We start from the raw sequence: 22,453 nt of genomic DNA, 5'->3' as shown, positions 1-22,453 counted from the left end.
AGATCTGTGAAGGACGTATTAGTATCATCTCCATCTCACAGGTGCAGAAGCTGAAGCTGGGAAAGGGGAATGCCTTCCCTGAGATCCAGCCTCTAAACATCAGAGCTAAAACTCAAAGTTGGGTCAGCCTCTCATGAAAGCCAGTGTGCTTTCTGTTCCTCACACTGCTGCAAAAACAGGGAGAAGTGATTAATGTTCATGATTGTATGGCTCGTATGTATGACTATGGTAGATTATTCATAGCTATGCTGAGTATACATCATAAAAATATGAATTAGTCACTCAACCATGATGTATCAGGCCTCACATATGTTCCCAACTGCTGATATAAGCACCTCAAAGAACATCCAGAACACTGAGGAATTATGTAAGTTATGTTTGCAACCTTTATCTGAGACAGAGACACTTCATTATCAGATAAGAAAATCAAGGACTAGAGAAGAGCAGATGCTTCCCCAAAATCAGAACGATAGTCTCAGAGCATAACTCCATCCCAGACTTTAGTGTACAGATCTGCCGGGCTGTGCTTTGTGGAAACACAGTGCATCAACCAGTTTGTCTTAAGGGACAAAACTGATGCTCCCCATAATTAAGGATCCCAGGCAACAGGCTAATTTGGAAGGGATGCCAGGTGCACATGACAGTACCAGTTTTAAAGAGGGGATGGGAGTTCGAGATGTGCAAATAGTAACTACTATATATAAAATTGATAAACAAGGTCCTACTGTATAGCACAGGGAACTATATTCAATATCTTGTAGTAACCTATAATGAAAAGAATATGAAAATGAATATATGTATATTCATGTATGACTGAAACATTATGCTATACAACAGAAATTGACACAACATTGTAAACTGACTATACTTCAATTAAAAAAAAGAATGCAAGTTAAATAAATAAATAAATAGGGAATGGGAAGGACAGCAAAGGCATTTTGCAGTTCAAAAGTATTTGAAGACCTTGTTTTTAAAAAAAAAAAATCACCGGCCTAGAGCCAATTTTGAATTCTGCATTCCCCATTCCCACACTTTTACATTGGTTGTATATGTATATAAGCAAGCCCAGTTTTAATGCCAATGCAATGGTAGATATCATATATGGGTGGAATTATGAAAAACCAGATTATTTAAGCCGCTATTGATTTTCTTTAGTAATACCGTACTTACTGAGCACCTACTGTGTGCAAGGTACTCCATACTGTTTGAGTGGAGAACCAGAAGTGACCATTTTCAACATCAGAAAATTAAGTATGTTGCAGAATTTGCTTCTGTTTTCAAAAATTGATGAATAAGCACATTAAGCAGCAACAGATGATGTGTAGGGATTTTTAAGGCTCTGAAGCCCTTTGGGATGAGCAAATTAGCAAAATGCAGCACCGGCAGAACAGGTTTCAGGGCTATATATATGGCTACTGCATATTTCAACTCTCTTGACAACTCTACCTAGGATGTAGAATTCATGTTCCTTTCTTTAAAATTGTCAGAGAAGGTATTTACTGAAAAACAAGTATTTTGCAAGGAGAGAGGTTTGTAAGGAGGTAGTTTCTAAAAAGGATAAGAATTGTTTAGTAGGGTTAAAATCATTCAATGAGAAATAAGGGAAATTCTCAAGGACTACCCTTGTCATTAACACTGAGAAAGTAAAACCATCGCTCACCTAATCTGTTTCCAAATGGAAAATATCCCCCATGTCTTGTAAGCCACCATGAAGCCACCATTTGTGCAATGCCATCATGCCATCAAAATATGTTCCTGGTATCTAAAAGCGTATAAGAAATATGCAAGAAATGGCATTGCAATAAGGAACTTAGAATTCTATTCTAAACAGTTATCTGGCTTTGGCTCTGTGGTTAAAGAATGTGCAAATGTTGAAATCTAACAGACTCAGTTGCTTGTATAACCTCCCTGAACCTGTTTCCTCATTCGTAAAATAGGGGATAATGTTACTTTCAATACAGGTTGTAAGGATCTGATGTGATAAGTTATGCGTAGTCTGGCTGTAAACTAGTCTTATGTGGCTTTCTAGCCACATCACTACATGTCTATATCATGCACTCATTTCAACTCAAAACATTATTTCACTGGTGGAAATGCAGGGGAACAAATGCAGTTCCAGAACCTCCCAGGCCCTGAGATATGTAAATGGTTTCCTTCAGTACCATTTCCTGGAGTAGTTTCTATTCCCACCCCGGCACATTCCCAATTCTCCTAACAGTCACACCACCCACTGAATGGTTCAAACACCTTCCTGGTCTACTTTGAGCAACTGTGAGTCCTTCTGTCTGCACAATTATTTTTATATGCCATGCATATTTAACTAGGAGAGCAAGGAAGCTACTCCAAGGTTGAGGAATGGAGATGTTTATGTGCTCCTCCTTTGGGGCTTGTGTTAGACCACTCAGTTCGTTCGGTAGACATGTCTTGCTGATGAGACCAGAGAGGTGGCCTTAGTCCACATGAGAGCCAATCCTCTGCTCCTTTCTTGGTCCAGATCATAACGAAGCTTAACTTTGGAACAAGATCCCCCAGGTGCCGTGTGGCCCTCTGTTTTCCTGTCACTTGTCTCTCTGTCTCAGGCTTAGCATCATTTGTTCGTTAAAACAACAAATAGATTCTGACAGCCTTCACCATGCCAGGCCCATGCTAGCCTGAGCTGAATCAAACGGAGACACATCACCATCCTCTCCATGAGCCCTCTATGGTGTTCAGAGGCTGTGCCCAGCACAAGGAGACAGCACATCCCACTCACTGGCCACCTGCTCCCTGTCCAGTGACCACCCGACCCAGACCCTAAGGAATTTTGCAGACACAACTGGTATCAACAGATGTTTATTCAGAACTAAGGCTCTTTGAGAAAGGATTGAAGGCAAAAGAGTTGGAAACTCTCTGACTTTGGAAAGCAAAATTCATTCTCTTCCCATATCTCAAATCCAGATTTTCACGTGTTAGGAAAATTGATTGGTAAAGATGGAAAAACAACTCAACAGGTTCTTGGAACCATGGTTGAATAGATGCCTTTGCTGGTCAAATGGTCCTAGTCCAGCAGCTGGCTCATTGGCACTTTTCTAGAATTCCTTAACAGGAATCTGAACATATTTTCTTCTTGTTTTTTTTTTTTTAATACCACCTTGTTTTTATAGAATACTTTAAATTTTTCAAAAGATTTTCACATCTTTTTCAGTTCCTCATAATAATTCTGTGAACGAGGAAGACAGGTTTGAAGTATTAATGAAGCAAAAAGTTAACATAAGTTATGCTCTAGTTTCTTTGCAAAGCATCTCTCCTCCCCTGCGACGAGCTTTCTGAATATGGAATATACCGTATTCCAAGTGTTCACTTTAAGAAGGGAGACAATACGGTGGAATGATAAAAGCACAGGCTTTGTGGCAGAAAGATGTGTGTGTTTTTAATCTGGACTCTGCTGCCTACTTACCAAAGTCAGAGAGTTTGTGGAGAATAAACAAAGTAACCAGGGCAGCACCAACTCAGTGCCTGTGTGTGTCTCCTTTTCTCTCCCTGGACCACTTTTTCTCTACCCACAGGAAAGTCTGAACCCAGCAGCTGCAGGGAGAGTAATCCTCACTCACAAGAGCCTTGTCTTCCCCATGGAACCTGTTCCTCCTTTCTGCAACCCTTTTCTCCCAAGCCCAGTTTTCTGGAGTCGTCCCTAAAAATTTCCCTCTCCTTTACCAGCTACACCCAATAGTCACCATCCCTTCCCTTTCTGCCACCAGTTGTTTCTCAGATCTGTTCCCTCCTCTCGTCGCCCTTCATTTATTCATTCAGTGACTGTTTATTGGGTACCTCCTACATGCAGCCACTTCGCTGGACTCTAGGAATACCCAATGAACAGGGACTCACTTCTGGCCCACATCCTCACTCACCTGAATTATTTCAGTGTACTGGCCTGTGGACAGGATCTCCTTGCTCCTTTCCATTCTCAGTATTGACATCAAAATTACTGTTGTTAATTTAGCAATATCTGATCTCATCCACTCTAAGCTCACCCTTTCCCTTCTTTAAAACTCTGGTTGGCTTCTCAAGGATTTCAACATAATAAAAAACAGGCCATATTTACTGAGCATGCACTACGTGCCAGGGATTGTTCCAAGCACTTTACATGAGTTGTCAAATTTAATTAAGTTGGAAGAACTTAATTAAATTCCTTTAGAATGCTTTTAAATCTTGCCACAGCCTACCTTCAAGACTCCTGTCCTGCCATTCACACATACAGTTCTTTCTTGCCAGAAATGAATGGAGACATAAATAAAATTGTAAAACCATAAACAGACATGTCACGTTCTGATGTTTTTGCACACCTCTGCACTTTTGCACATACCTCTTTTGCCTGAATTTCCTTCCCTTACTTCTCTGCTGGGAAAACTCCTACTCAGCCCTGAAAGCCTGTCTCCTACGCCATGAAGACCTCCCACAGGCAGAGATCATCACTCCCTACCCTGCGCTTTCCTAACACTGAGGGTACCTGCTTGGAGCATCTGTCAATTTGTCTTCCTCACTGGACTGGGAGCACCTCAAGGCAATAATTACATCCTATGTTCCCTTCATTCCTTTTTTTTTCCCCCTCTTTTTTATTGGAGTTTAGTCAGTTTACAATGTTGTGTCAATTTCTGGTGTACAGCATAATGTTTCAGTCATATATATGCATACATATATTCGTTTTCATATTCTTTTTCATTATGGGTTACTACAAGATACTGAATTTAGTTCCCTGTGGTATACAGAAAAAACTTGTTTATCTATCCCATGTATAATCGTAAGCCTCTGCAGATTTCAAACTCCCAGTTTATCCCTGCTCCCCCTTCCCCTCCTGGTAACCACAAGTTTGTTTACTATGTCTGTGAGTCTGTTTCTGTTTTGTCAATAAGCTCATCTGTATCTTTTTCTGTATGCCCCTAAGCAGCCTAGCAGCCAGCCCTGCATGCGTATTTGCAGATAAGTAACTGTGCACTACAGGCTGCATTGTTGGCGTCCCCGACCAAGGTGTGACTCTCAGAACAGAAGCTGCCAGTAGGGACCTAGAACTGTGGGACTGTAACAGTTCTGTCAAGGGCACAGTGACCAACTTCTGTACAACATGCTGTGGTTCCTTAATAAGCTTTCTTGCTTTCATGTTTTGCACTTTAAGTAGCAAAAGTAATAGAACTCCACGGTTAATTAAAGTGTTGCTCCCTTGTTCAGTGTAAGGTTAGGTCTTGGCTGGCCTTGGTCCTGTGAAGACGGCAAGGTTGGCAGGGTGGGCAGAGAGAACTGAAGAGGATCTTTTTTTCCCCCTTAAATGTTGCCTCTGTTGTCTCCATCACCTCCGTTATGTGAAAAATAATTTATAAGCCTCCAAAGGAAGCCTTCTGCCTGAATTTTAATAAAAGATTTAACTGAACATTTTGAAAAGGAGTATTTGCTAAAGGAAGACCAGGCACTTATAATTTCTGATGTTTAATACCTAATTATTCATCCTCCCAAAAGTCGAGATTTGTGGAGAACATGACAGTAGATAAGGAAGTATGGCAACGCCAAGTACTTCACTTCCTGAGGTACTTCACCAGAGACATAAACAACAAAAGATGCTTAATGCTGAGCATTTGAAAACCAACTTTTTCATTTAATTAAGATAAGGTTCTAAATAATAAGTATGTCGTGGCGGTGTCTGTCTGTCTTGTTTGGAAGTCAAGTAAATTTTCTACAGACATAATGATTTAATCATCGAGTAAACTGAGCTAATCAGACAAAGCCCATTTGTTCTGTTGTCTTAATGATCAATTCAGACCATTCAGCTTCCTAATAAATTGCTTGGCAGTCAATCCAAATTAACCAGAGACATACATCACTTTGACCTTGTATATAGATGAGATACTAGCCATGAGGCTATTCCAAGGAGTAAGTTCAAATTCTGAGTTTAAACACTCTTGAATTTAAGTCCTTTTATATTGAGAGGAGTAGTTTATAAAACCTTTTCTCTCTGCAAAAATCCTCATAAATGAATGCACTGTTACTATTTTAAAGTTAAAACTGTCTTTTTCAGCTTCTACGTGATGAGAGATTTTGCAAATAACTATGTAAATAATTATAAAATGGGGGGAAATGTTTGAAGAGTCACATTTCATTAAATTCCTAGCTAAATGAAAATTTTTTCTCTCAAATTCACAATTTAAATTATTCAGTTTTCGGTTTGCCCGAATGCAGTCTTTTTTTAGGAAACAAAACTAAGCCATACTTATGTAAGATTCAAGTGCTTCATAAAACCACTATATTAATAATACTTGTTTTTTGAATGTTGTATTTGGAAAGGTAGCATCTCTATTCTCCCAGCCTCCTTAATTAGCATTTCTCATAAGCGACATTTCTCTAAAAGATACTGCAGTTAAGGAGCTAAGGAGTCTGCAGTGATTCTTACCTCTGCCTCTGGTTTTCCTTCAGGGAGGCTTCCACACATTCTGTCTGTGTTCAAGAGATATAAATATCATTTTTATGAACCTTGATGAGAGAAGAGATTAAACATAAATAAAAACAAGAAATTCTGAGGAAAAGAAGCCATTTCCATCTCAAGGAATTAAAATATGAGATTTCAACAACTGAGGCATTGGGCCTGAAATAATATTAGGAAATATTAAATAGAGATAGAATATGTCTTTGGCAAACAATCATTTTTCATATATTAGAAATAAACTTTGGCATTTAAATTCTTCATCAAAAATCACAAATTACTTGGATCCCATAAAGACTGAGGCAGAAAGATTTAATTTAAGCATGGGTGGGAGGTTTTGATTTAATCAGTAGGTTTGCTATTAAAGCTGTGGCATTTTCATCATTAATTATGCATTTCATGGCTATAAAGTGCCCACAATGTGAATAACATTATATTAATTAATTATTGACGTGCCCTGTACTGTCAGCATTCCAGGGCAGCATAAGAATAAATTACCAACTTTTAATCATTTGTTGTTTTCTGTCCAGCTTAATATTAGTATTACCCTGAAGTGAAAAGGAACAATCCCTCACTGTGTGAATGACATTGTGGGAAGATAATGAATTTGGTGACAATTGCATATTAAACCCTGTTTTCAACCACATACTCAGTCATTGTTTATTACCTGGTTTTCATTGGAGACTTGTAAATTATAAAGAATTATATTGACAAGGGGGGATATTACTTTTTCACCTGATAGTTCAGCATCTACTTTTTAGAAAGCATTCCTCTTCTTTCTGCTTTTTTGTCTTGAGCTCATAAATTTGATCAACAAGCTTACAAACTTGATATAAGATAAATATACTTCATTTTTTCATACAGTGTGCTAAGTCAATGTTTTTTCCTTGGCGCACGACTAATTTGATACTGTCACTCAAAGGTCTACTGCTGTAATTTGTTTTGAGATTTCTTTGTTTTGGTCTGCTTTGGTTTTGCTTTGAGCCACTTCCTAACAGCTGCATGTGAGGCATTTAAAGTGAGTAAGACTTATTTTTGCCTTCAAGAAGATTTTGGTCTAGAGAAGGAAACAGGCAAAACGCCTAGATTAGCACAGTATGACAGGTGGCAGGGGATGAGTGACAAGGCTGTTGGTAACAGTTTCATATTTCACAAAGTAATGTTTGAACTTGGTCTTGACATATAAAAAGATGAATAGGGGTTCACCAGATAAAGAAGATGTGAAGGACATTCCAAAAAACAAGGCACAGCTCATAAGCCTTAAAAACCTAAAGGACGTGTCCCATTTTACTACAGATTAAGTGCTCTGGCCCCCAAAGAATTCGCCAGCCCCAGAAACATTACCTCTTCGTGTATCTTTATAAGAGAGTTTTCATCAGAGGTTCTCAGCTCATCCACTACACAGGTCAACCTGGTCACTTGCCTCGGCTGCGCTTCTCCACGCTGGGATGGGAGGATAGGACCAGCTGTCGGCAGTTAGAGACTCCATCTTTTTAGTGAGTGTCCATGCTCCAGCTTTGTGAATCATGGCTGGCCTAGGCAAAGAGAAAGGAGAAAACATTAAAAGGAACTCACTCCCCTTCCTCAAAGGATAATTTTTTTTACAATAAATCCTACATTAACTAGAACTTTTATATCACTAATGTTGTCAGCCCGTGCTTTTAGTGCAAGAGACAATGACAAACACTGCTCCTAAGTGTTTATTAAAAAGAGCAAAACCTGGCATGCTGCTGGGGCCAGTGTGCATCCCTCAGCCACCTTCTGCAACAGCACTGTGGCCCAGTGACAAATGGTCTTCGCAGAGCATGACTCAGATGCCATGTGGTATTCCAAATACCTAGGGAAGAATTAAGGACCACCAATTAACTGCACTTAGGCAGGGAGGAACAAAATTTGTTTATGTATATATATTAGATATAGAGATTATTATATATTATGTATAATATATATCCTATATAATATCTAAAATTCTTCCTAAATATTTATATTATTATATATAGGCTATATATATAAATATATTTATAGGGAATATGTATTATATATTATGTAACACTTGGAATTCTTATATATTTTATATATTATATTTATATGTTATTATACTACTAAATATATATACATATCTAGGAAGAATTCCAAATATTATATAATATACATTATATGTATGATATATAAGATATATGCTTAGGAAAAATTTTGATAAAGACTCTAACAATAATTGGAAAAAGTATCATTTAACCATACGGCACTAATTAAAGAACTGAATTGAAAATTTTGTACATTTCATATGCATATCATTATACTAAGATTACTTAACACACTACCTCTATCTCATTATCGGAATTAAGGTATTTGAGATTTTATCATGTAAATATGCAACACTGAACCACTAATGCAGCCCTTGAAAATTAATTTTTAAAAATGTTGTCATTATCTAAGAATCATTACTGACTACAAGAGATTTCAGATCGCCCTTAAATTTCCCTCTATCTTGTCCTGGCCAGGGCTTCCTGTTCTGGCATGAAGCATTCTAGAACAATGGTGAGAGAGTGAAAGAAATCTAAGAAAAATTAACAGAATCATTTCTATAGTAGTAATATTAATGGATAAACTTGAAAAGACTTAGAATCAACTGCAGAGCTCATATTATAATAAATAAAGTAGCAATCTTTTCAATAAGCACATAGCCTTACAGCTAGATGTTATCTCTGGGAAAAGATCAACAAGTTTTGAACAGAAGATATGGGCCAGGCACTGTGCTAGGGACTCCTTTTAAAATTGTGTCACTTTAGCCTCACAGCAACTCTGAGTGAGAAATGGCAGCAGGATATATTGAACAGAAAGAGCATGAATTTTTGAAGTCAAATCCTGGTTTTGTTCTCTACTTTGGCAAGTTCCTAAAATTCCTGAGCCTCAGTCTGTTCGTTCCTAAAATGGAGATAATCACCAGACTTTAAGACTGAAGTGGTAAGGTAAATGAGCTGATCTGTATTATATGTGTATGTATATTTCCTTCCTCTTCTAACTCTCTGCCTTGTGTTCTTTCCACTAAAGCCTCTTTTTCTGTTCAACTAAAACCTCAGATGTCTCTCTGAATTGTGGCAAAGCCATATCTCCCCCCATCATGAACGTGTACAATTGATTTCTTTTGGAAGCTTAATGTAGGGTGTTAACACTTTTTTATGTAAAATTGCATCTTTTTGGTGTGAGTGTGGCCTGTCAGCCCATTGAGGGAATTTTGAATTTTGCATTGGCCTATTACTGTATTAAATATCCTTCACAGCTTTATGTCATTGAAAAATCTGATAAACGTTCCTCTTCAGTCTACTTTGATGCCATTAATAAAAATATTGGATAGAGCAGAATCCAGGGGCAGAGGCCTGTGGCATTCAATCAGTGGTCCCCCCACAGGCTGTGACAGGGTCATTCATCAAGACTCTTGGGTATTAATGTACAACCAGCTGTGAATCTGTGTAATTTTTTTCTCACAGAGCCCACCACCTTATAGATAATGAAAGACTTCATCAAGTGCTTTATTGAAATCAAAGACACTATATCTATGGCATTCTCCTGGTCTGTCACCCTCATACTAATAACCCTGTCAAGAGAAGGAAATTAATATAGTGCAGCAAAAACTTATTTTTAATGAGACCACTGAAGTTGGAGGAGAGGCCGATGGCACAGGGATTGTAGCCGGAGAAAAGGTGCCTGGCTAGTTGCAGAGAGCTTCCAGTCATGACATTACATTGATGAGCTGACCAAGTTCCAGGGGTGGGTTCAGCCCTTCTGGTTCAGAACCTGGACTAAATCATACACTGAATGAAGTTACCATTTATTCTCAATAAGTGGTAAGCTCATTCTATGCCAGGCACTGGGCTAGGTGCTTTCCATATATCTCACTTAATGCTGACACTAAGAGGTAAGTCCTGTTTTTTTCACCCCATTATTTTGGAAGAGTTAGGTGAAGCTGAGTGAGGTTAAATAATTGACCCAAAGCCAGACAGAGTAAGCCAGAATCAAGGCTCACACCCAGGTTACCCTGACACCAAGCCCTGCTCTTAACCACTATGTTCTCCTGAGAGACTCTTGTGCCTCAATGGTGTTGATTTAATTGACTCGAGAATAGCATATCAACAACATTTCCAGTTTGTTAATGTACTGTGAGGAGCTTCCCTAACTATGATCGAAGACTCCCTGCCCCTCTTCTTCCACATTTCCTTTCCTGGTATTTGGGTACCGAGAAAGCCGATCTATGATTACTTCCTGGTGCACGTGGTACTGAAGGAAAGGGAATTTTGAGGGCTATCTCATTTGGATCAATATGACACCTGATGGAATAGCCTCCACCCAATATGAGCAGAGAATACCTGTTAGGTGATCAAGGAGGTTCCTTTCTCCAGATTCCAGCTCTCTGTCCCAACAATATTGCCAAGGTTAGGCTTTCTAATTGCATTTTATCCATTGTTTTGTTGCTTGCATCTGCCCTCTACCTTTGCTTCCATGCCCACCCCACCCTGACACATATCTTCTTTGTTCAGCTGGGTTTCAGTATCACTGATTAAACAAAATAGTCAAGTAGCCAGTCTATTCCTTTGACTCTTTCTGGGCCAGAAAGTCTCTTGTCTCCATTCGTTCTGTTAGTGAGATTAATTTAGTGCTTAGAATGCGACCTTATTCCCTCGTGCTGGAGGGAATCTCATTATCACCACCTGCTCCCCCTGCAGAACCCATTTTGGCTCCTAGTGAGCGGGACACTCTTTCCAACATTCAGAAACTATTTGCTGTAAGCGAGTAAAAAGCATCAACATCTTTTCCCTGAGTGTCATGACTAGGAGGATTAAGACTTTTAAAATGTTGGCAGTCATAGGTGCTGATTACCTGTACACACATGACAGAGGCTGTCCTACTCGCTCATCAGCCTGTAGCTAAACAGCACTCAGCACCTAGAGCACAGCTACCCTCGGGGTCACATTTGCCTTGAAACATCTGGACACCCTGCAGTTCGCACGTCACTTATCCTTTAGTCTAGCTGGAAAATGGTACATTCCAGGAGGACAGTGGTTTGTCTCTGGAGCAAACTGAATTACATCCTTCAGGAATGGCCTATTTATACGACACTTGCTGAATCCTGAATACGGAGGGCTCTCTCCCAACATTATTCATTTTAAAACAGCTTTATTGCAGTATTATTACAGATCATAAAAATTACCCATTTTAAGTATACGGTTCAGTGAGTTTTAGTAAATTTATACAGTTGCTCCCCCATTGATGCAGTTTGGTTTTTGAACATTTCCATCACCTTAAAAAATTTCATCAAGGCTGTTGCAGTCAGTCCTCACTCCCATTCCTACTCTAGGCAATTACTGATCTGCTTTCTCTAGATATAATTTTACATTTTCTAGAAACATCAAAAAAGTGAATCATATGACATGTAATCTATGTGTCTGGCTACTTTTACTTAGTGTAATATTTCTGAGGTTCATCCATGATGTAGCATGTATCTACATCCTGTTCCTTTTTATTACTGACTGGTATTCCAGTGCATGAACATACTCGATTTTACTCATCCATTTACCAGTCGATGGGACACTTGGATTGTTTCCGGTTGTTGGCTGTTATTCATAATACTGTTTAGACATTCACTTACAAATCTTTGTGTGGACGCACATTTCCATTTCTCTTGAGTTGCTACCTAGGAGTGGACTATACCTATACCTAGGGTGGTATAGTAAGAAACTGAGTCATACTGTGAGATATTGGTAGTTCTCCAAAGCATAGATGTACCATTTTGCATTCCCACTAGCGATATGAAGGCTCCAGTTTCTCCGTATCCTCACCACCACTTGGTTTTGTTAGTCTTTTCTATTTTTGCCATTCTAGCAAGTATATAGTGATTCCAGTTTTATTCTGTTATGTGATTCTTCAGGAGATGAGGATGATAAGGAGAACCCAATGGGGTAGGGGGAAGCAATGGAAGAAAAGGACTATAAAAAATCTCTCCTCACTGCCATCCTGCTTTTGCATCCTGAACCTGTCCTTAGGACTAACAACATCTGCTTTCCTTAGAAATTTTTTTTTAACCCTTAACATCCTTTTTCCCTCCATCCATTGGCCGAAATACAGTGAACACCCAATTCTAAAGTGCAGTAGTAGCTAGTTAGGCTAAGTACAATCCATGCAAGCATTTTTTAAACCTTAATTTTAGCTACTTTTAGATAGATATTGTCTCCTCCCACACCAAATTCTTTTATCAGAGCTGCTGACAAGAAACAGAATTGACTGGTTTGAATTTATCACCTCTTTCAATATTCTGTCCTCTGATGGAGGGTATTACGTGACATTTAAAAGTAGCTAAACAGCAAGAAGGTGGCAGTAAAAGAGCAGAAAAAGAAACCATTTATAATCCAAAAATTGAATAACCAGGACCTCACTTGCCTAGGATTCTCTTGAGATTCAGTTTGTCTTAAAACTCCTCTATAACTATGTGTATGTTCACAATTTTGCATATTTCAGTTTAATTTATAATATGTGGACATGTGTTAGTAATGTGTTAGTAATGAATTTTGTTAAACATAACTTCCTTTACAATAATGAGTGCATTGGGCATGCAATATAATAAATCATAAGTTTTATGATCTCAAAAACTGAAAGAAAATAAGTTGAGAAATACCCTCAGTGACCATAAATATCTCACATGGTTAGCAAGATGTAAGCAAAACTGTGGCTTTTCTACTTCTTAAGATGCAGAGCATTTTTATGTATTAATAATGCTACAGAGAAGTTTGCAGTTTTCAGATGCTATTAGCCCATCATCACGTCTCTAAGAATAACTTCAGATGTAGGATATAGCACATAGTTCCCATTTTCTTTCTTAACAAATTTTTCTTTCAGTAATCCCAACGATTGGGTTATTGAGCAATGGCAACCAGATTTCTCCTATGAAAACCTAATTCCCAATAAGCTGTGCATACAAGTAACTTACAGGGAAATTAGTTAAGAATTGATTGGTTGGTTGGTTTGTATTTTTAAAAAATCTTTTGGAGCAATGTTTATGTGAAAATATAATCATAGAATTAGTACTTTCATCAAGAGGTAATTCAGAGAGCTTTACAAATAAACCTAAGATTCTCATTGATTACAAAAGAAGGCTTTCTACCTTCAGAACCCTTAAATGCTCAGAGGCAATTATACCATTAAGGTCTCTCTATGCAAAGATTGTCTCATTTCCTCATAATCAGTATTTCCTGTTTATTAAGGCAGACGGTATACAGAAGACCCACGTATCCCACCCCCCACCCCACCCCACCTCCCTCTCACACCCTCACTCTTTCTCATCGTCCTTTGCTCTCTGGAGCTGTTTTAACCGCTTTTCCTTGCCGTAGGTTAACACAGTTGTGGCTTTGTTTTTGCTTTTGTTTTTTTTTAATTAAAGTATAGTTGACTTACAAATGTTATATTAGCTTCAGGTGTATAACAGTGATTAGATATTTTTATGGATTTTTATGGACTCTATATAAAGTCATTATAAAATGTTGGCTCTGTTCCCTGTGTTGTACGTTATATCCTTGTAACTCTTTTATTTTGTAGCTAGTACTTTGTACCTCTTATTCCCCTTCACCTATTTTGCCCCATCTCTACCCCTCTCCCCTCTGGTAACCGCTAGTTTGTTCTCTATATCTGTGAGTCTATTTCTGTTTTGTTATATTCATTTGTTTATTTTTCAGATTCCACATATAAGTGAAAACATACAGTATTTGTATTTCTCTGCCTACTTTTTTCACTAAGCATAATATACTCCAGGTCCATCCATGTTGTTGCAAATGGCAAATTTTCATTCTTTTTATGGCTGAGTAATATTCCATTGTATATATGTACAGCATCTTCTCTTTGTCCATCTATCTGTTGATACACACTTAAGTTGCTTCCATATCATGGCTATTGTAAATAATGCTGCTGCAAACATTGGGGTGCATATATCTTTTTGAATTAGTGTTTTCATTTTCTTCAGATATACACCCAGGAGTAGAATTTTTGGGTCATATGGTAGTTATATGTTTAATTTTTTGAGGAACCTCCATACTGTTTTCCATAGTGGCTGTACCAATCTACATTCCCAGCAACAGTGTGCAAGGGTTCCCTTCTCTCCACATTCTCACCAACAATTGTTATTTCTTGTCTTTTTTACTGTAGCCATTTTGACAGGTGTGAAGTGATACCACATTGTGGTTTTGATTTGCATTTCCCTGTGATATCTTTTCATGTGCCTGTTGACCAACTGTGTGTCTTCTTTGGGAAAATGCCTATTCAGGTCATTAGCCCACTTTTTTAATCAGGCTGTGGGTTGTTTTTTTTTTAATATTGAGTTGTATGAGTTCTTTATATATTTTAGATATTATTCCCTTATCACACATATAATTTGCAAATATCTTCTCCCATTCAGTAGATTACCATTTCATTTTGTTGATGGTTTCCTTTGCTGTGTGAAAGCTTTTAAGTTTGATTAAGTCCTATTTGTTTATTTTTGCTTCTACTTCCCTTGCTTAAGAAGATAGATCCAAAAAAATATTGCTAAGACCTGTGTCAAGTACTAGACTTCTTCTAGGAGTTTTATGGTTTCAGGTCTTACATTTAGATCTTTTTATAAAATAGATCTATTTGGAGTTTATTTCTGTATATGGTGTGAAATGTTCTAATTTCATTCTTCTACATGTAGCTGTCTAGTTTTCCCAATACCACTTATTAAAGAGACTGTCTTTTCCTTATTGTATATTCTTGCATCTTTTGTAGTAAATTAGTTGACTATATGTGCATAGGTTTACTTCTGGGCTTTCTGTTCTGTTCCATTGATCTGTGTGCCTTTGTGTGTGTGTGTGTGCCAGTACCAAACTGTTTCGATTACTGTAGCTTTATAGTATAGTCTGAAGTCAGGAAGTGTGATACTTCCAGCTTTGTTCTTTTTTCTCAAGATTTCTTTTGCTATTTGGGGTCTTTTGTGGTTCTACACAAATGTTAGGATTATTTGTTCTAGTTCTGTGGAAAACGTCATGGGTATTTTGATAGGGGTTGCATTAAGTCTGTAGATTGCTTTGGGTTGTATGGACATTTTAACAATATTCATTCCTCTAACCCATGAACATGGGATATCTTTCCATTTATTTGTATAGTCTTTATTTTCCAACAGAGTTGTATTTTGATGACATCTGTCATACAAACTGTTATTTACTGATTATTTAGTATCAGTTGCTCTGAAAAGTAATAGCAGAAGGAAAAGAAAATTTGGAAAATCTAATCATAGGTTTTTGGGTTTTTAGATGAAGTGTTAGAGGGACAGGGAGGAGTTACAGATGGTGGGAGGTAAAGAAGTTTTACATCACCTTTGGCAAAACTGTATAAAAGAATTAGGTGCTAAAACTCAGAAGGAATAGAAAACTATTGAGAGTAGAAAGGAAAAGAAATAGGATCTAGCTCTTCCTTCATTCTCCTCTTCATCTTTCAGAGATATCTCCCCTACTTCATTTGTTGTCCGTTGCAAAAGGGATCAGATTGGGGATTTTAAGGATACCTCTTTAAGGTGGCTTGTGTGCTAGATGCCAGGAGGGACCCTGGGACGCAGGAACACTGTATCTGACCTTCTAGAGCTTATAGTCTGGTTGAACAGGTAAGGTACACACACAAGAGAACTAGCAGTACAAGCCCCTGTGTATCAAGGTTCAACAGCACAGGGCAACCACAAATTCTAGAGAAGTTCAAAGAGAGAGATGAGCAAAGAAGGCTGTAGGTAGATCTTAATTTCATCTTTGCAATATTCTAATGATAAGGAAGACAGGGACATTCTAGAGTATGCAGAGGTGTTGTACGTTTGTGCTGCAGAGATGTGCATGACACAGTTGGAGACACAGAGGAGATTTGGCTGGAGTCTGGCTGGAGTTAAAGACATTTTAGATCAACAGGTGAGGGGGCTGGAAAAGTGAAAGACATGGTTCTTGATCTAAAATCTACCCAGTGGTATCCAGAATAGCACATTTAAATAGCAAAGTTAATATTCAAAATTTTGCTGATAGGGTTATTCAAGGATAGGGTAAGAAAGTTTTAAGTTTCTGTTATACTTAAAAGAGAAATAATGCCCTAATTCAGTGCTTTATAATTTCCAGAGCAGCTTCTTAACCATTCCCATTCAATCCACAGATATCCCTTTGGGTCTTAGAAGGCTGTATAGACATATATATTTAGATAGATAAATGAATGGATGATAGGTAGGTAGGTAGGTAGTATAGTATAGTATACATAGGTAATATACAGGTATATATACACATCCATTTTTTTAAAATATTTTTCCGCCTACTTGGATTGAGAGCTCTAGAGGAATGAACATTTTTTTCTTCTTTGTTGCTCACAAATTGCTTAACATGGTGATTATATATGAAAGACATCCAGTGTTTGTTATTATTATTGTTAATTTATAATATTATTATTATTGTCCCTTTAATACTGCAACTCAAAGATGTTAAGGACCACTCAGCTAGAGGAAGAGTCAGGAAAAGAACAAAATGTCATGCCTGTCTGCTTCAGACATCATGCTATCCACCATACCATTCCAGACATGGATTATTACAGCCCAAGAAATGAGAGAGAAAAATATCACAGTCAAAAATCGAATGCAAGTTCAGACGAGGACTTCTGGAATTGTGGGAGTTGAATTTGAATGACACACAGGCACTTTTGCCTTGATGCTCTCAGGTGGAAAGTGTTTAGAAATCGTTACCAGGGAGGGGGAAAATCTTTCACTATTAATTGCAATTTTAGTTCTGCCAAGGAGAACAAAGCTGATAAACTTCCATCTCAACTTTCATTATGGGCATTCAGAACACTGGCAGTTTTGTTAGAAGAGGCCCTGCTGAAGCCAGATGAGTTCTCTAGACTTGCATGGGAGCTGCTCTCCTTAGTTGGCAAGTACCTAGAAAAGGAAAGGGGGAAATAATCTACCCTGTTTAACAGAAGGAGGGTTCCGCAAGCAGGATGGAGGTATTTCATCCCAAATACCATTTAAATAAAAATCCCTTTCTAAATATAACCCCAGAATTAAAGGATGCAGTCCCACAGTGATAACCAGAACCACCCATGTGCTCAGCACTGCTGCACGTGTAATCTCTGGAGGATTCCAGCTACATGTGTTATTTCACGTCTGTCAGCTAAATCTGAACTCCAAAATATAACAAATGCAAAATGTGACGCTGAGAAACATTATGTGGGTTTGTGATTTTTCCCTGGAGGACTTGGTCCAGCCGGCAATAAATGGATTGAGATTTCATGTAGAATGTGGAGACAGACTGTGGCTGCATGACTCTTCTTCGTGACTCTCGTGCAGCCTTGCAGTTTTCCTTGGTGTCTTTCATACTGTGTCTATGCAAACGAGGCAACGGAAATGGAAATTGTAGGAAGATAGCAGTTTTTTTAAAGCACGTAGAATGTTTGCTATCCAGAAAAGAAGCATAAACTAAACTTCCAACAATAAGAGGATGGTTAATGAATTATGACAAACTTCTCTAAAGCAATAATTTGGTAATACGGAGGTACTTTAGATGTCTACCGAGAGTCAGATGTATAGGAACGTTCTATAGCTGTAATACTGAGTGAAAAAAATGAAGGTGAAAATTGTACTTACATTATGGCCACCACAAAACATAATCATGGGGACACAATGAAAGGAAATATGCCTAAATGCTAATAGCCTAGGATGACTTCTTGTCTTAACTTGTTTTTCTGTATTTCCTGGTCTTTACGACGGGCAGACAGTATTGTTATGATAATCAAGACGTTGTTTAATTTTTAAAAAGCAGATAAAGGGAAAAAATGTTTAATTTATATCACATTAAATTTCAAAAGGAGAAAAAAGGAAGTCTGAATACCCTGACTTCCAGCTGGTGTGACACGTATTCTGTTGTAAGCTCTTGAGTGTGAGGGTCATGTCGTGATATTGTCGGGCAGAATTCCCACAGCTAAACCCAGAAACATAAGTGACAGTGACATAATCTTACAACATTGTCACTCAGCACAGTTTTTCTCCCATTGCCAGGCTGTGTGAAGGGGTCCTCTTTAACTGAGACTGGAGAAGATTATCGATAGGCAGCAGCCTGTGTTGTTTCAACAACATTCTTTCCCTTTGACCTACATTTCTCATCATGGTTGTAATAAAAAACATTAAGAAAATATGCAGTAACTTTAATTTTTTACCTATTGGAACTCAGGAGTTGTAACCACATTCTTATCCTCGTATGTATAATAGTTTTTCTCTTAGTTAATGGTTTGGCTGAGTAGCTATTTATGCTTGGTTTCTCTGAGTTTCCCCTTTGACTCCGCCAAATAATTTGTGGCAGAAACTTGGTATTATTTTTTGAGTTGAGAAGAATTGTCTCAGTGTCTTGGAATAACTAAATGCCCAGGATTTTACCATTACTTTACCTTTTACTCCAATGGGATACCTTCCTTTTACATGCAGTTAACTTTACACCCAAGCAGTGATGAAAACCATACAGAATTCTTCTCTACTGCAGTAACCATTGCTCTGGCTTTTAGAAAACTGAAGGTTTACAAAGTGACTAGTCATGAGTTTTGGTGCCTGGGGTGGTAGGATTTCACTACTTATCTGTCTGCTTACAACGATAATCAGATGATAAGCTATTCTCACTCAAGGCAAACCCAGCTGCCTTTGGACTTGGCTCTTCCATAATGACTGCCTTCCTTTGGAATAGTTTCTCTGTTACTATCTTGTCAGTTGGATTTCTTATTGTCAGCATCAGAGTTGTGAAGCTTAACGTCACCCTCCCTACCACTCAGACATTAGCCAACTTGGATGGAATCAGGTTGATGAGGACTTCCTGTCCTTTGTGTAAATATACATCATGCAAGGAATTCTGTAATGTACCAGTCTGGGCTCTTTGGGCCTGAAGCTTTAACCTTGTCCAAAACTGAAGCTGTATTATTTTAATGTTTTCAGATGCTCAAGATCCAATACAAATGTTTTGAATGTTATAACTCAAAATAAAAATAAGCATCCTAATGTGTAACCAGTAGTGTAGCTAAGGCCAAACGGTGCAGAGGTTAATAGCAAGAAGGGGATGGTGAGTGGTAAAGAGGAGGTTAAACGTCAGGTGCGGATCCCAGCCAGGATACCGGGTAGCACTGTGACCTTCCACAAGTTACTCAGTATTTCTAAGTCTCTATTTGCCTCTCTCAAATGGGACTGATACTGTTATTGTAAGAATTAAATGAGATATTTACAGGTAATGCACTTGGCTCAGCTTCTGGCACAGCTAGAAGATGGCAAACGGTAATCATCAGGATCTTCTGTAATATGGGATCATTTCGAGTAAACAAGGAGAGACACCCAAGTGCTCTTGACGTGAATGACTGCTATGTTTATTTGTTCATGCCGTCTGCCTCTGTCTACCTGTCTTCCTCTTTGGGGTAGTTTTGTGGAGGAGGCAGGAATGGAGCTCCAGTTTGGAGGAGTGTCTCAGCTCACCTCCTATGGATAGCAGATGGTGAGCGTGGGAGAACAGGACACATTCCTTTAGATTAGGTCTGGTATTAAATTAATAGCTAAGAAACCAGACCCATTCCTCCCAGTACATGTCACTTCACTGAGGGCCCTTCCAAGGTTAACCACATCTCTTCATGCAAAGCACCAGCATTTTTGTTTGACATGATTATCTTTATGAAAATGACCAAGTCCCTGCTTTCCTGGGTCAAATTTCCGTGCCTCCGCAGAGACCGGTAGCTGGAGTAGGCACACCGTGAAGGTTGCATCTTCTGTGCGCTGGGCACTGTGCTGATTATTCTCACAGCTTCACTGTTTATCTTCCCAACAACATCTGAGGTTGGCATTAACTTCCTCACTCTATAGGTGGGAAAACTAGGATCGGAGGAGTCAGGTAACTTGCCCAAAACTGACTTGTCAGAGAGTGAACCAAAAGCAGCACTGGAGGTTACACCAGCTCAACTTCCCCATAGTTATTTGTTATTTACTGCCAGTTATTTGTCAGAATAATTTTAAATGTCTTTATTACTATAAAACCATTTCTTAACAGGATTCAGAGGTCCAAGATAGCACTGTCACCATCAGGTCCAATTACCTAATGAGAGAAGGCAGTGGGGATTTTATGGGAGGAACGTTTATCTAGTAGAAGCTTTGGCAAAGTAATTGAGAAGAAGAATAAAAGGGAATAAGAAGATGTAGTATTTTTTAGACTTGCAAATACACTTGAAAAGGTTAATGTTGTATTTTTCTGAAATGGAGGAATCCTTTGATCTTGATACTTTAAAAAAAGAAACATAGTAAGGATATAAGGGCATTTCTGTGGATCGTATGAACAGTGTTGCCTGCGAGTAATCAGAACTAGGACCACACTTATTTAGCATATTTTTAGATCGTCTGAAAAAAGGAGTATATGGTGAACTTTCAGGTTTTTCAAAAACTGCCAAGCAACTCCAGGTAGTGAAACGCCAAGCTGGCTAATACGAATGCAGAAAGCGACACAGGGTTACAGGAGTGGGCAGAAGGGTGGCAGATGGGCTTCTGCACGGACAACTATAAGATAAGGAATTTAGGGAGCAATAATTCAAAACATTCTTCCAAGATTAAAGGGCTCTGCACTATCACCTATAACAAAATTAAGAGGTTTTACAGTCAGTGTATATTTTTGTGCCTAGTTACTCCTACTGCAGCTAAAAGGCTAGCCAGAAATCAGGAGTGCCCAGAAAGGGCATTTTCAAAGGGGCTCTAAAAGCAGGAAATAGTATCTCACTCAAATGTAAGGCCATGGTTCACTTATACCTGGAATACTGTGAGTAATTGTTCAACAGACCTGAAGCCGTCGGAAGAGGGGAGGAGAAAGCACAGAGAGAGTCGATCAAAATGACCTGTCAGAAAGAGAAGCTGCTTTATGAAGACAACCTGCAAAGATTAGGATTCATCAGCCTAGGAGTATGAAGGTTTATAAAATCAAGGTGTTGTGGTCCATGTAGACACACCTTGAGAGTGAATAGAAAAGGAATAGAGCATCATGCTAGTTTAAAATTTTAAAATCTAAATCCATTTAGGCAGAAAGGCCAATAGGCTAACTGAAGAATAGGCAAATAAAAATTCAATGAGTGCCAAAGAAATGCACTCCCCAACCTCTTAAAACTTGAAAAGAGAGAATTTTGTTTTAAAAAAGTCATTTTCACAACAGGTCATATACTTTTGGAACTAGTTACCCAACAAGAGTTGTTCTATTCTGGTACTACACGTGTGCAGGAAAGAGGTAAACATACAATTTATGAGTGGGTTTATAATTTGCTGTTTTAAAAAGTCAGTAAAATTTGGAGATATACCCAAACTTTGCAGTTTGCCTTGGAGTAAAACAAGTTTTAGGATCAGGCAAACCAGATTCAAATCCCAGAGCCACCACATTCTGGCTCTTAGGTAGGCTACTTAACCACTCTGAACCTCAGTCTCCTCTTCTGTAAAACAAGAACACCTTCCAGTTAGCAATGTTGGGATGATTGAAAGGGGGTAGCATTGGTAAAGCTCTGGGAAGGGCTGAGGACAGAGGCACCCTGCAAGGCTTGGTTTCCTTTGTCATCTCTTCTACATCGTGCCCTTTGCGGCACTGTCAATCGCAAAAATCCCATCCTGAGGAGATTCTGAGTCTCTCCCAAGCAGGCAGTGCTTGATTCTAATCCTACTTTATTACTTCGATCTATGTAACATTCATTCTTTCTGTTTCATCGAGCCCCCATTATTTTAAACCTGGCTTTAGGCATTTGAGAAATAACAAGGATAAAGATACTCCAGGGTCCTGCTGTCAGGAAGCTTAGCTGGGGGACAGGGCTGCACAGACTCTAAGCCTGCAAATAATTTCAGAGTGATACAAACAGGATCACAAGGTAGAGCGTTTTGGGGGCTGAGAGCTCTGTTCTTTTCCAGAGGAGGTGGGAAGGGCCTTTGTGAGGGGTCAAAGCTTAAGCAAC

General features: G+C 38.6%; 1 protein-coding gene across 9 annotated transcripts in view; it reads left to right on the top strand.

Moving 5' to 3' along the window:
- Positions 1 to 22,453, top strand: part of ANKS1B (ankyrin repeat and sterile alpha motif domain containing 1B) — an 857,966-nt gene that overhangs the window by 751,577 nt on the left and 83,936 nt on the right. The gene's annotated exons all lie outside the window — the stretch shown is intronic.

The sequence above is a fragment of the Camelus dromedarius genome, chromosome 11 (genome assembly GCF_036321535.1).
Source record: "Camelus dromedarius isolate mCamDro1 chromosome 11, mCamDro1.pat, whole genome shotgun sequence".
Lineage (NCBI taxonomy): Eukaryota > Metazoa > Chordata > Mammalia > Artiodactyla > Camelidae > Camelus > Camelus dromedarius.
The sequence above is the reverse complement of the archived record's forward strand: the minus strand, read 5'-3'. Positions and strand labels throughout refer to the sequence as shown.